Source organism: Pinus tabuliformis, chromosome Q (assembly GCF_031772625.1).
Source record: "Pinus tabuliformis cultivar Carrire ecotype Pingquan chromosome Q, CPIR1, whole genome shotgun sequence".
In the NCBI taxonomy this organism is placed as follows: Eukaryota; Viridiplantae; Streptophyta; class Pinopsida; order Pinales; family Pinaceae; genus Pinus; species Pinus tabuliformis.
The window spans coordinates 1,082,624,190-1,082,637,469 of record NC_142296.1 but is presented as its reverse complement, the minus strand read 5'-3'; the positions used below and the strand labels follow the sequence as shown (position 1 = coordinate 1,082,637,469).

At 38.3% G+C, this 13,280-nt stretch overlaps 1 protein-coding gene across 1 annotated transcript in view; it reads right to left on the bottom strand.

Moving 5' to 3' along the window:
• Positions 1-13,280, bottom strand: part of GCS1 (glucosidase 1) — a 450,551-nt gene that overhangs the window by 420,978 nt on the left and 16,293 nt on the right. The window lies entirely within an intron of this gene.

The window sequence follows — 13,280 nt, the reverse complement described above, 5'->3', positions numbered from 1 at the left end:
ATTTTTCTCTCTTTGTCTCACACGTGTGAAGGAGTTGAAGCTACAAGGGGGCCGAAATTCTAGATTGTTGTTGAGTTGAAGCTGCTAGACAAGAGGAGACTACTGAAGTTTGCAGAATCATCTTGGAAGGTTGACTTGGTGGAGGAAGGAGGTATTTTGGCCTGGTCTAAGGTCTTGGTCTATCTCAATTTTATTAGTGAAAGAGTTTCACTAGGTTTTTCCCTAGAGAGGGGTTTTAGCCTGGCTGAGTGCCTACATCCGGTGTCGTTGATCTTCGTGTTTTGATTTGATGATTGCTTGATGAAAAGAACATAAAGAAAGTTAATAAGAATACAAGGATATCACAAGTAATTATCAACATAGAAAAATCTTTTTGTCTTTCTGATTTTCTAACATGGTATTAGAGCTAAGGTGAAGAAGGGGAAAAAAGGCAGCTTGAAGATCTATTGAAAGGGTCAAAGGAAAGGATCATATAAGAAGATGAAAGTCTATATCAAGAAAGGAAGACATGACAATGAATTCTGAAAATAAGCTAGAAGAGGCCTCCAACTATAGGGCATGGAAAAAGAGAATGGATATTATTCTTGCTAAGCATAAAATTTTGGAGTAAAGGATAATCTAATCCCATACATATTCAATATAGATTCTACACAAGGCTTTGGTGAAGAATGGGACCACACAAGGCCAAGTGGACCCAGCCCAGGTTAGGGGGTGGATTTTGGAAACCAATGATGTTCTTAACCTGGTAAAGGTGAGGGGAAAGGATCAAACAAGAATGTTCTCCCAAAGATGTCAAATTGATCCTATTAGTTTCAAGCCTTGGGAACACCTAGGCGAAACTTGATCCTAGAGCTAGGGCTTGGGGTATCTGGAGATTCCACTGTCAAAATTGCCTCAAGTTTGGAGGAGAGCAAGGGGACCCACCAGCGCAGTTGTATCTAGGAGATCGAAGTTTTCTTGCGGCCTGTTTCTTGGAAAATTGATGCCCTAGGTGTCCTAATGGGGATAGACCTAGGAGAAAAGGGGAAAAGGGTCAAAAGAGGCTTAAATGGTCACCCTTTTTAAGGGACTAGTGCCTAATTCACTTGGGGATATGGAGTCAAAGATAATAATGAAGAAGGATTTAGTTTCTCATTCAAGGAGGCTCCAAAAGTCAACTTTGTCCAATGTTAGAGGAAAGACAAAAAAAGTCACTTTCAAGCATTTATACTTCATACAAATGGTGCAAGCTTATCAAGATAACACGATCTCTAGAACATTTCATTCATCTAACAATGGCCCATACAAAGAATAAGCTAAATAGACACATAATTCCACATTTCGTACATGTAGCAATTAGCCCTAATCATAGTGAAATTCAAATGTATGCAGCAACAAGAAAATAGCATTAAATTTGTACTTACAATGTTAGAGAGTATATCCAACCAGCATCACATTTGTAAATAAGAAGCTCTAAGATAGAAATAGCCCAAATCTATACATCAAAATTCATCCGTCATCCAAAATAATCCTCCAAGGAAAAAGTGTGAAATTCTCTAAAGATAAAGAAATCCCGAGTGAAGTGACGATAAAAATGAATCTAACTAACTCCTATTTATACACTAATTAGGAGTTCGATTTAGCTAATGAGCCTACATTAGCCCCTAAAAATAAAATAATGTGCAAATGACCTAATTTTGGTGACAAACCCACCAAACTAGCTCACAAATGAAAAGATAAGCCTCTTAAGAGGGCAAATAATAATCTATGCATGTCGTAGGGCCCTCTAAGAGGCCTAATGAGGTCCATGGGTGCCACAATGAAGAATAGGACCCTCAAAAGCAATGGACAAGGGGTTGGCCCCTTATAATAACCTGTGGTGCTCCTAATGACTGCGGGGGTACACAAGTGTCCTCATGGGTCTCCAAACAAATCGAAGATGCCTATAGGTCACCCTCAAGGGCCAGGATGACAATGTAGGAGATGCCACATCATCGTAGAAGTCCTGGATCATCTGTCAAGTGTATGGTGTAGATCTGGGGCCAGTTGGGCATGATGGATCAGGTGTATCCTCCTCGTCCAATGAGTCAACCACGAACAATCCCTGAATGGCTATGGGGATCCATGAAGTGAAATTTGCTAATGTGGAGGCCCATGGCTCTCAACACTCACCCTATATGTGCCAATGTAGCCCTCTAGAGGATTAGGACCCTATGTAGGGAGACCAAACCCCAAATGGAAACCATCTGCAATCCTGCATAAGATCCGATGCATCCCCTAGGCTTTCAGTACAACAATTAATTGGAGAAATCAAGCAAATGAGCTTACCTAATCATGGACAATAGGTGGGGACTTTATAATGGCTTGCCCTTCCATAATAGGCTTCAAGATGTGCCAATGTGCCCTAAACTCCTAATGGGGTTAACCAAGCACCCTATTAGGTGGTTTCTGCTTCTAAAGGGCATAATATAGTCAAGGTACATCCATCAAAAGGTGGTGGCATGTGGCAGATAGGTGAATGAGGTAGGGAATGAGAGGGTGAAGCCCTGGGTCGCACGCTGAGGCATAGGGGTAGTTATTAAGAGGGAAGCCCACACTTTGGTTTATAAGGTGTAGGAGGGAGTTGTTATAGCATTTTTTGGTTTTGATAAGGTAGAATAAAATAATAAATATTTAGAAAAAATGTTAAGTTAGGATATGGACATAACAATAGTGAATAAAATGTTTTTAAAAATATCTTGATGATAATGTCCATATCAAAGAAAATGTTAGGTTAGATGTCCTAAAAAATAAAAACAAAAAGAAAATGTTAGGTTAGAAAGAAAAGAAAACAAATAAACTCTGAAAGTGAGCAAGTCTAAATGCCACTACTATTGTTTCTGCAAAATAATGGTTGTGTGCAGCTTGTTATAAATGCCACAACCCATGACAACCAAACTGTTTAATCTTGACTACTTCATGCTTTAAATTTGATTTTATAGTTAGAGAATAAAGATCTAGCCAAACTGTTTAATCTTGGCAAATCAGTAGTTAAGTAGAGAATAATAAGGTGCTCATCAGTTTAATCTGAGCCCTTGGATGTTATAAGGTTAGAATTAGATAATTTGCTTTTGTAAAATAAAAAGAAAGGAAAAGGGTTTGCTAGCTTAAATGCACCCATTAAGTGAAGAAAAAATGATAGAATAAGCAAAAGGTAAGTAGAAGAAAAGTTGCAGAAGTTTGATAATTGATTGGACAAAATGTACATTTATCATGTTTTACCATATGTTTCTATGTCCATGATACAATTACACAAGTAAATGAAGGTCTACAAGATAAATTAATTAACTTCCCTTATCCTCATTCATTCCTATATTTACTAATTTCCCCTTCCCACCTTCATATAGTTCATATTCATTCATTTTCCATAAAAACCCTTTTTCCTAAGGTCAAAATCCTTTTGCCTAGGAAAAGCGAAAATCCCATGTTAAATCCCCTTTTACCCAAAAAACCCACAAAATTATGTTTAGCCTAAGTATTGATGTATATATGCGAAAAGCAAATAACCCATGAAAAGCATTATACTTAGTGCATTTCCCCTTTCCGCTCATATTTCATATTAACACTAACCTATAGTATTAAACCCCTAAAAAGTTCCATTTCCCGTATATATTAACTCCCTTATTAAAATATCCTGAAACCTTTAGTTTTATTATAAAACTATGTACTAAATAAAACATCGCATATCGCGAATCACAATCCTTTCAACATGAATACACTCTCCTCCGCATTGCGATATGCGATGCACGATCGACCCGGATCCAACCGAAATATATATCATAATACATTACCCATATCGCATCCACCTCCATCGCAAGGCTCGGCTAAAAGCATTACCCTCCGCTATTGCGATCTCCAATTGCGATGAGAACCCGGACACGACGCAATATCATTCATGCTTTATTTCCATATCGCGTCCGGCCCCTATTGCATTCCTTTGCGATGGGCCTTCCTTCGCTAAACCCCGATTGCAATATGCAATGAACCCGAACCCGATATCATTTATCCGCCCGAATTCATACTTTTTCAAGTCCGCCATACCGTGTCTTGCGAAGAATTTCTTTGTTAAAAGGTTTTTATGATTTAAACGAAGAAATAGCCTAAACCTCCATTTAACCGCTAATCTCAATTTTAACCCATAATAAAGCCATTGCCGTCATAATTAATCATTGGGCCCCTCCATTGCTCTTTCCTCTTACCTCTACGGTGCTCTTTCGTTTCACCACCGTTCGATCAAATCCATTCAAATCCAATGGCCCTCGACAATTTCGGGTTGGCTCTCTATACGAGCATTACCCACCTGAAAAGCAGTATTCCACTGACCTCCCTTGCTATGTGTCAAGCTCAGATCATATCGGGGGACCCCTCCCAAAACCGCCCGCGCCCCATAAAATGATGCGATGAAAACCAAAACCACCTCCCGCATAACAACAAAACGGCCACTGTTCACTTTGTGCCATAATTCGTAAAGTAGACTGTTTTTCCATTTAAACCAAAAAATCACCATTTTGCTTTGCTTCCCCTGTTTTCACAGTAAACCCTCCATAAGCCTCTGCGACCAATAAAGCCATTATTTTACCTTCCGATATGCTCTGGACTCCTTCCAATATCCTCCTGAGCTCAATAAAGCCATTAATGTCCTCCTCTGTCGCCAGTTTTCTTAACAATTTCTGTGTTTTGCAAGTAAAAACTTTTGTTCCAGGCTTACAAAGAAAAAATCTTGCATACAGTTTGAAGACAAATATGAAGATCATATCAAATTACTTTACCATGTGACATAAAATCTAAAAGGATTTACTGTTGAAAAACACAGTAAAAAACTGAAATGCACAGTAAAGGTAAAAGAACACAGTAAAGGCTACTCAGCAGGTCAAAGGATATTCACAGAGTTTAAAGAGTATCAGATGAAAGATCAAATGAAGGAATCAACCAGCGTAAAGGATACAAACAATCAAGCAGCTTAAAGGGGCAAAATATCAAACAACAAAGCCAGCACAACTTGAATAAAAGGGACAGCAAGAAGCAGTTCAATAGCTGTGCCTATCTTCTTGCATGAAGATCTTTCCTTTCCTAGAATAAATCTTAATCAATTTTAGGATATTTCCTTAGTTTCATTATTGTATAAATAACTCTCTTCTCGAGTTATTATGGGTTCGAAGTTCAAGGTTCATAGTTCATTGCTTGTTAAGTTGTTACTTTTTATTCTACTTTGAACCTGTTTGCACCTTTGAAGGAAGCTTTTGTAGACACTTGATGTACTCAGTCTTTCTGGAACCTTAATACAAAGCAGAGGACTCTGAATTTAATTTTACATAGTTTGTGTTATCCTGTAAGTTTTTCCAGTTATCAATCATTATGTTTTTCTTCATATGCTTATGACTTATAAAGATATCTAGGTAGGAATAATTGTGTCTCAATTTAATCCTATAAGCTCCTGAAGTGATCATCTATTAAGAGAATGGATTAATGAACTGTCTGTTTAACTAATCCCCTCTAATCAATAAATCATTAGCATCTTTTGTAAGCTTATGTATACTGCCTTGAATCTTTGGAACGTAGTTCAAAGGGTTTTCACACTTATGATTGTTCTGTTTTACAGTCTGGAAACTGTGATAATCATATTATTTTTTGTCTTCTTCTCACCACTATTTTTGATCTATATCACTGTGTAAAGCTTTATAGCAACCCTTTGCTGAGATATTAATATTATCCAAAGTATTAAGTATTTCAATTCTACATCTGTCTTCATTCATTGGTCTTCCAAAAACTAAAACCAAAAACCCCAAAACAATTATTTTAGATGCTCTGGCATTGGTAGCTGACTTATTACTATCTCAGAGGTACAACAGGAGCAATCTTGGTACATGAGGTGCCTCGACCTTGATTTTTCCACCCTTCCTTATATGTCTTTTGCCTTTTTATGATTTTCTTTGTTTAACTGCTCGAGGCTCAAGGGGTTAGAGCATGATGTATAAGATATAGCAGCGAATTCCACCCTTTAAAGTAGAGCGATTCATCGCCCTCCAAGGGTTGGGACAATCATGGGTTCTTAATACTTATGATGAGGAAGGTTCATAGAACCTTTGGAACCAAGGTGATGGCCATGATGATGGGGTAGAGCTTCATGTAATGGCTTTCGCCCACATGCTAAATGTTTTTGTCCCGACCATATTTTGCATTTTGTGGTACTTTTCATGTTGAATGTGGCCATATATGCTTTTAACTTTCTTTTAGCTGCATCAACCTCCGGGCTTCATTCCATGCCATGACCCAAGGTGTGGGCAAGGGGAAGAGGTGAGCTGACCCTATGTGGACCCAGGTGGGAGAAGTGATGGATGGGGTAATAATGAATGGAAAGGGGGTAATATAAGTGGATAAGTGTTAATTTTAGGTATGTTCTATGCTTAAAGCAATTTATTTCAATTTTCACAGTTAGCTCAATATCTTTTCCAGATTAGCAATCACATCAGCATTAAAGTAAACTAAAAATAGAACATAAACATAAATCGTAGAAGACAAGCCAAGACAAGAGGACACAAGATGTGGTGCTAGCCAGGGACAAACCCCAATGTGGGGAAACCCTTGATCAATTCTTCTTATATGTTCTTCAATAGTTCAGTAGAGAGAGAGAGAGAGAGATAGTACGTTTACAACAAAAGTCAACACTTTGACTTATCTAGATAAGAGCAAAGATCATCTCTAAGAAGATGATACATGAGATCAGTTGAAGACATGTTGCTTCAACTGATTCTCCAAGGTGACTCCTTCACCTATCGTTGTGCTGCATTTTGTCATCATGCTGCACCTCACCGTGTTGCACCATGCTGAACCCATAATCACTATGTTGCATCTCATCACGCTTCATTAATCATGACTATACCCATCACAATACTGCATTATGTGCCATTGCTACACCATGTTGTCATACTGACTTATGCTCTAGTTGCACCTTGCTTGCTTGTTGTCCCTAGCATGCTTGTTGTCCCTTGCTTGCTTGTTGTCCTAGCATGCTTGTTGTTGCATGCTAGCTGTCCCTTGCATGCTAGATGTGACATTGCATGCTTGGTGTATATGCTGCTAAGTACCATACAACTATCCCAATGTTAGTTAGTTGTCCCTTGCATGTTGCTCTCCTTCGGAAACAGATGCTCCAACAATTCCCGGCTGTTCCCAGCAGTTTTGGCAGTTCCCGCCAGTTCCGGCGATTCCGACTGTTCCCAGCAATTCCGGCAGTTCCCAACAGTTCTGGCTATTCCCAGCAGTTACAGCTATTCCCAATAGTGCCAGCTATTCCCAATAGTGCCAGCTATTCCCGGCAGTTCCGGCTATTCCCGACAATTCCGACAGTTCCCGACTATTCCCAGCAGTTCCGACTATTCGCGACAGTTTCGGCTTTTCCCGGCAGTTCCGACAGTTCCCGGCAGTTCTGTCAATTCCGGCTATTCCCGACAGTTCCGACTATTCCCGGCAATTCCGACAATTCCCGACAGTTCCAACAGTTCCGGCTTTTCCGGCAGTTTCGGCTTCTGCCCTCTAGATTAGGGCAGCGTGATCCCATAGGATCTCTCCTCCTACTAAAACCCAAAGACAAGTAGAGAGGAAGAGATCTCAAGTGTGTTGAAAATGACTTGAAGGCCACCTCTATTTATACTAAAACGTTGAGCACAAGTGGGGTTTATTTGGTTGTTGGCCGACCTTGACGAATTGTCCCATAACACAAATAAATTCATATCTCCATGAATACTTATCGAAATCGGATGATCTTTAGATCAATCCTACACCTCTCGATGAGAGGTATCCAAAAAAAATATCAACTTCCATTAATAAGATGACCCGCATCAAGTTTGGCCCTAGTTGCCAATTTTAACAATAAGGGAGCGGGACCACGCAACCAAAATCAAGGTTTCCCATGAAATACCATCCTTCAAATCAAGTGGTCAGTAAAAGAGATCCCACGAGACTAGAATCCAAGGTGAAGTCCTAAAAGGGGTCTAGGGCACAAAAGCACAAACCTAGCCCATTCTTTCTGTCGAATCCCCCCAATAATCTATACCCAGAAGTGTCCATGATAAGCAAACTACAAAACTCAATTTCAAAATGACAAGGCATACCTTCAGCTTCAAGAGGCCCACCTTCAAACATACGATCATGGCAGATCGGTGAGGGACCACATGGTTGGCTCAGATGGCGGAGAAATGGCATAGTGAGCTAGCTGATCGCTGCAAGGGGCTGCTCGTTGCTCGCTGAGGACCATCTTGGAGAAAAATTCTCCTAGGGATATTACCCACAAAATGGTGGGTAACAGATCCAATATTTTTTAGAACTTTTTGGATTGTTCAAGTTCTAGGTATCCCTCAAAAGGACTGGATTAGGAGAGAGCCTTCACCATTTTACCAAAAGATAAGTATATTGTTCTTTGTTTCATTTTTCATGTTTGGTTTCCTCCTCACATCAAGATTTATTTGTATTGTATACTAATAACCTTTTCTTTATATTTTCCTTGGTAGGAAAGCTTGTAGAATACAAAAAGTTTATGGAGGAAACTTCAAAGGAAAGACTTGAATCATGAAAGAAAGTTTTGTTGCAAAGAAAGCCCTTCAAGAATTGATATCCTACAAGGTTCGTTAAAGAACAAGTAAAGTTATGTTTTAGATTACAAGTTTTGTTGCAAAAGGTTTGATCATTCTTACTTAAAATTTGCTTTATATTACTAACATCTTTATGTCTATGGTTTTGAATCATAAAGGTTCTTGTTAGGGTGATTACTCATTAGACTAAATCTACCCTCGTTATACTATCTCTTGTCATTTGATCATTCTTATGAAGCCCTAACCTTTAGGGTTCACTATAAAGCCCTAACCTCTTGATGCTAAGGGTATGTCAATGTTGATTATGAAACCCTAATCTTCTTAGGGTTTGATAATAAATTCTAAAACATATAATGAAATCCTATTCTTTTGAAGTTTAGGGTTTTGATAATATAGTGGTAAAAAACCATAGTCCTTTAGGGTTGTTTACTGTTAATGTCTACGTTATATAATGAAACCCTAGATTTTTAGGGTTTGGTGAACTAGGGTTTATGAACAAAACCCTTGCAATAGTTATAGTAAGATCCTAGAAATTTTCTACGATCTAAATCCTAGCCTGGGCAAAATTGTTGTATATCTAACTTCGATGTATTGATGTTTATCTTGGATTTATCTAATAGATGTTTTGATGAGATACTAGTGAAACCCTAGATATGTATATGTAAGTATGCTATCTTGATTATTGATGAAATCTAGGGTATATAACGAAACCCTAGTAGAGATTGACATTGTAGGGAATGATGATGAAACCCTAGAAGCATATTGTTTTTTTATCATTAATATGATTTAGTTTTTATGATAAATTCTAGGGTTTGCAACAAACCCTAGTAGAATTTGACATGTATGATGTATGTCTAAGAGCATATTGCTAAAATCTTAGATGTATAGTACAATGATTAGATTGATATCTTGATTGAATCGTTGATATCTAAGGCTTTGTCTCAAAAAATAGAGTCCAAGGTTTGTGACAAAACCCTAGCAAGTTGTTAAAGTCTAGAATATAAAAGATGTGACCCTTGCTAAATATAACCTAACTAGGTTTAGGTATTTGATGTCAAAAGCTTGACTTTTTTGATGCTTCCATTGTAATGACATGATTTTGATATAGTTGACTTCATGCTTTTGTATATTTGTATTTGATTGTACTTGTTATTAAAGTTTTGCAGGTACATAATCTTTAAGATGTTGAAGATGTTCATAATTGAAGATGATAAGAATGACCTTGATGCCATGAGAAAGAATGAAGCCTTGAAAGATTGAAGTCTCTCCAATGTTGTAAAAGCATGAAGTTGTTGATTTGAGAGGGAACTTGGATAGAAGAAAAGGTATATCTCCCCAGTTAAGAGGGAGTACATATTATGACAGTCATAGTAAATACTTTGAAGAAAGAATGAAGTCGATGAATGAATATTGATGGATTTGCAAACAAAGACTTGAGAAGTACTGAGGTTGTATTTGGTGCTACTAAAGAAATGAAAGAAGAAAGCTTCCAACAAGTTGTAACTTGATGATGATATAAGTAGGATCATAATGATTGAGGACCCCAAAGGTTTGTGTTTACTGGCATATATACTTGAAGGTTTATCACTAATTGGGGTTGAGATTGTGCAGGATCTCTCCATAAAAAGATTGAACGTTTGAAGCATGCTTGGAGTGGTGGATGTATATTTGATTTAGTTGATAAGGAGAGATGAAGCATCTTGTGGCAACAAGATGCTTGGGTGGACATTTGGCCAGCCTATGTGTTGATATCTAGTAAGGAGTTGGCGTTGGTCATGGAGCTTCGACCTTAGATACGCACCTAGATCCCTGGGTTGGTGTTAGAGCTTAAAATCCTGATGGTACCTAGAGTGGCCAAAGCTTGAGTACACCTTAAGCCCACCCGATTAGAGTACCCTGGTCAAGTATCTAATCTGTAGCACTACATGTTGTGATTTTTCATAGAGCATATCGTTTTGAGATCTTCCATGTACCTCTATACATGTAATTATGAATACCTCCCTAATTAAGAAGGAATGTTGAAGAATGTAACTAGTGTCGGTCTTCATAATTGTATGAGTCATGATGTAATGTACTTATCAAAAGAAAAAAAAAAAAAATAAAATAAATAAAATAAAATAAAAATAGAAATAAAAAATTTAAAATATATATATATATATATATATATATATATATTATAAAAGAAAATTACTTAATAAAGCATGGTTTTCATGCTTGGGTCAATGGTTAATAGGTCAAAGCCTCCATTGTAGGCTTCTAGGGTTTGTGTGAAGAGTCCTTGTCCGTATCATTATGTAAAAGGCCCTTCTTGGGCTTCATCTATCAAGGAAAAAATTATTTTTGTGTAAATTAGGTCTTCTAGGCCTCCTCCACCAAATCGGTCTCATCAAGGGAATTCGACCTCACAAATTCACTATATAAAGGCAGCAACTCGGCCTCATTTCGAACACACTCACTCAAGTTCGATCTGCAGTAATTGGAAGCAATAAAAGGGTGTGAAATTCAAGGAAGGAGGAGGAAAACCTAGAGAAGGAGAAGGAAGTCTTTATTAAGCAAAAAGAAATCAAATTTTTCTCTCTTTGTCTCACACGTGCGAAGGAGCTAAAGCTGCAGGAGGGCCGAAATTCTAGAATACCTGGGCCGAAATTTAGGACTATCGTTCTAAAGTTGATAGACAAGAGGAGACTACTGAAGTTTGTAGAATCATCTTGGAAGGCTAACTTGGTAGAGGAAGGAGGTCTTTTGGTCTGGTCTAAGGTCTTGGTCTATCTCAATTTGATTAGTGGAAGAGTTTGACTGGGTTTTCCCCTAGAGAGGGGTTTTAGCCCTGGCTGAGTGCCTACATCTGGTGTCGTTGATCTTCATGTTTTGATTTGATGATTGCTTGATGAAAAGAAGATAAAAGAACATAAAGAAAATTAATAAGAATACAAGAATATCGCAAGTAATTGTCAACATAAGAAAATCTTTTTGCCTTTATGAATTTCTAACAGCAGGTGTCATAGCTTGAAGATTCAAGAACAAATCTGAAGTTAGTGGGTTTAAGCCCTCACCTAGCCTAGACAGCTAAGTTTTGGGCACACATTCATCCTTGGAGGAGCCATCTAGCCAAAGGAAGGAGCGCATTCAAGTTTAAAGGGTGGATCTAGGGTCTAGAAGCCCTAATCTACCAAACCCATATCTCCAAATTGCAACGCCTAGCCTCTTTGTGGGAGCCACTAGCCCTAGAGGGCTTATTTACTGCATGAACTGGGGTTTTCACAAGTATTTCTTATCTAAAGGAGTGGTAAGTGATTTTTGGTGGCTAGAATAATTTTTTGTGGATCATAACTTACTCATTTGCTTGATCAAGGGCAGCTGCTCAAGGTTCTTGAAGCATGGGTTTCATGCTCAAGGTTATTTTATTTATAGGTCAAGCACCTATTGAGTCAACAAGTCAATTGAGTCATTGTCATGTATGGAAGACCCTCTTGGGCATCATGTATCAAGTCAAAGAAACGTATTGTAAAGTCAAAGTGTCATAAGAATTCCTCCAAGACAAGTCAACCTTCAAGAAGAGATGCCGGCCTACAAGAAGGGACAAGTTGGCCTCAAGATAGGGCCATTTGGCCACCAAGAGAAGACTATAAATTAGAAGCACCCGGCCTCATTTATGATCATCAATCAAGCTCAAAACAAGTTCGATCAAGGGAAAAAGAAGCCTTCTAGCTAGCGAAAAAGGAGAGCAACTTGAGAATAAGAAAGACCGAAATTTTTGACTGTCTCTAGGCATTATTCCTCACACGTGCGAAAGAGTTAGGGCATCAACCATTGCAGCAAAGATCGAAATATTGCAGGAGACCGAAATCAGATAAAAGAAGGATCATCTTCCAAGCCGAATTGTTGGAGAAGAAGCTACTGCCCAAGCGAAGGAGAAAAAGGAAGAAAATCACCATTTTATCTCACACGCGTAACCTAGGGTTTTTGCAGTATAAGCCAAAATTGCAGTCCTGAAGCAGCATGCCGAAAATCTGAGGAAGGGTCGAAATTTGAAGTTGTGGAGCAGGTTTGACTGGCGTTGACATTGTGGAAGAGAAGCTCATCAAAGGAAGGTTTGACTTGGTCTTGGAGGAATCTTTGACAAGGGTCTTAGCTCTTGGAATTCATCATTTGAAGTTCTATAGAAAAGAAAAGTTATTGTGGGTTTTCCTCTCAAAAGGAGATGTTTCAGCCCTGGCTTACAGCCTACATTCTGTGTCATCTTGTCTTATTGATCTTTATTGTTTGGTAGCTGCTTGATGATAGAAAACACAATAATAATCGAGTTGAAGAAGAAGCTAATCAAATTAATTAAAAAGACATCACAAGCAGTTATCAAAGAAAGTGAAATCACCTATTTAGCTGCCCCTAGATTTCTCAACAATATGTGCATCTGATAACAAGATATGAAAAAGCCACAACACTCCATACACAACCTACCCAGCAGGGTCAATGGATCAAATACCTCATGCTATATGACGGGGGTGATAGGGGTCACAAGTAATGAGGAGATATTCCAAGGACTAGGATCAGCAAGAAGAATATGATGCAGAAAATGGGAAAAAAAAAAATGAAATTGAAATTATTAATGTCCACTAAAGACAAAATAAATCAAAGGAGCTAGTGACTAAAACTAGGGGCGCATAATGATGAAAT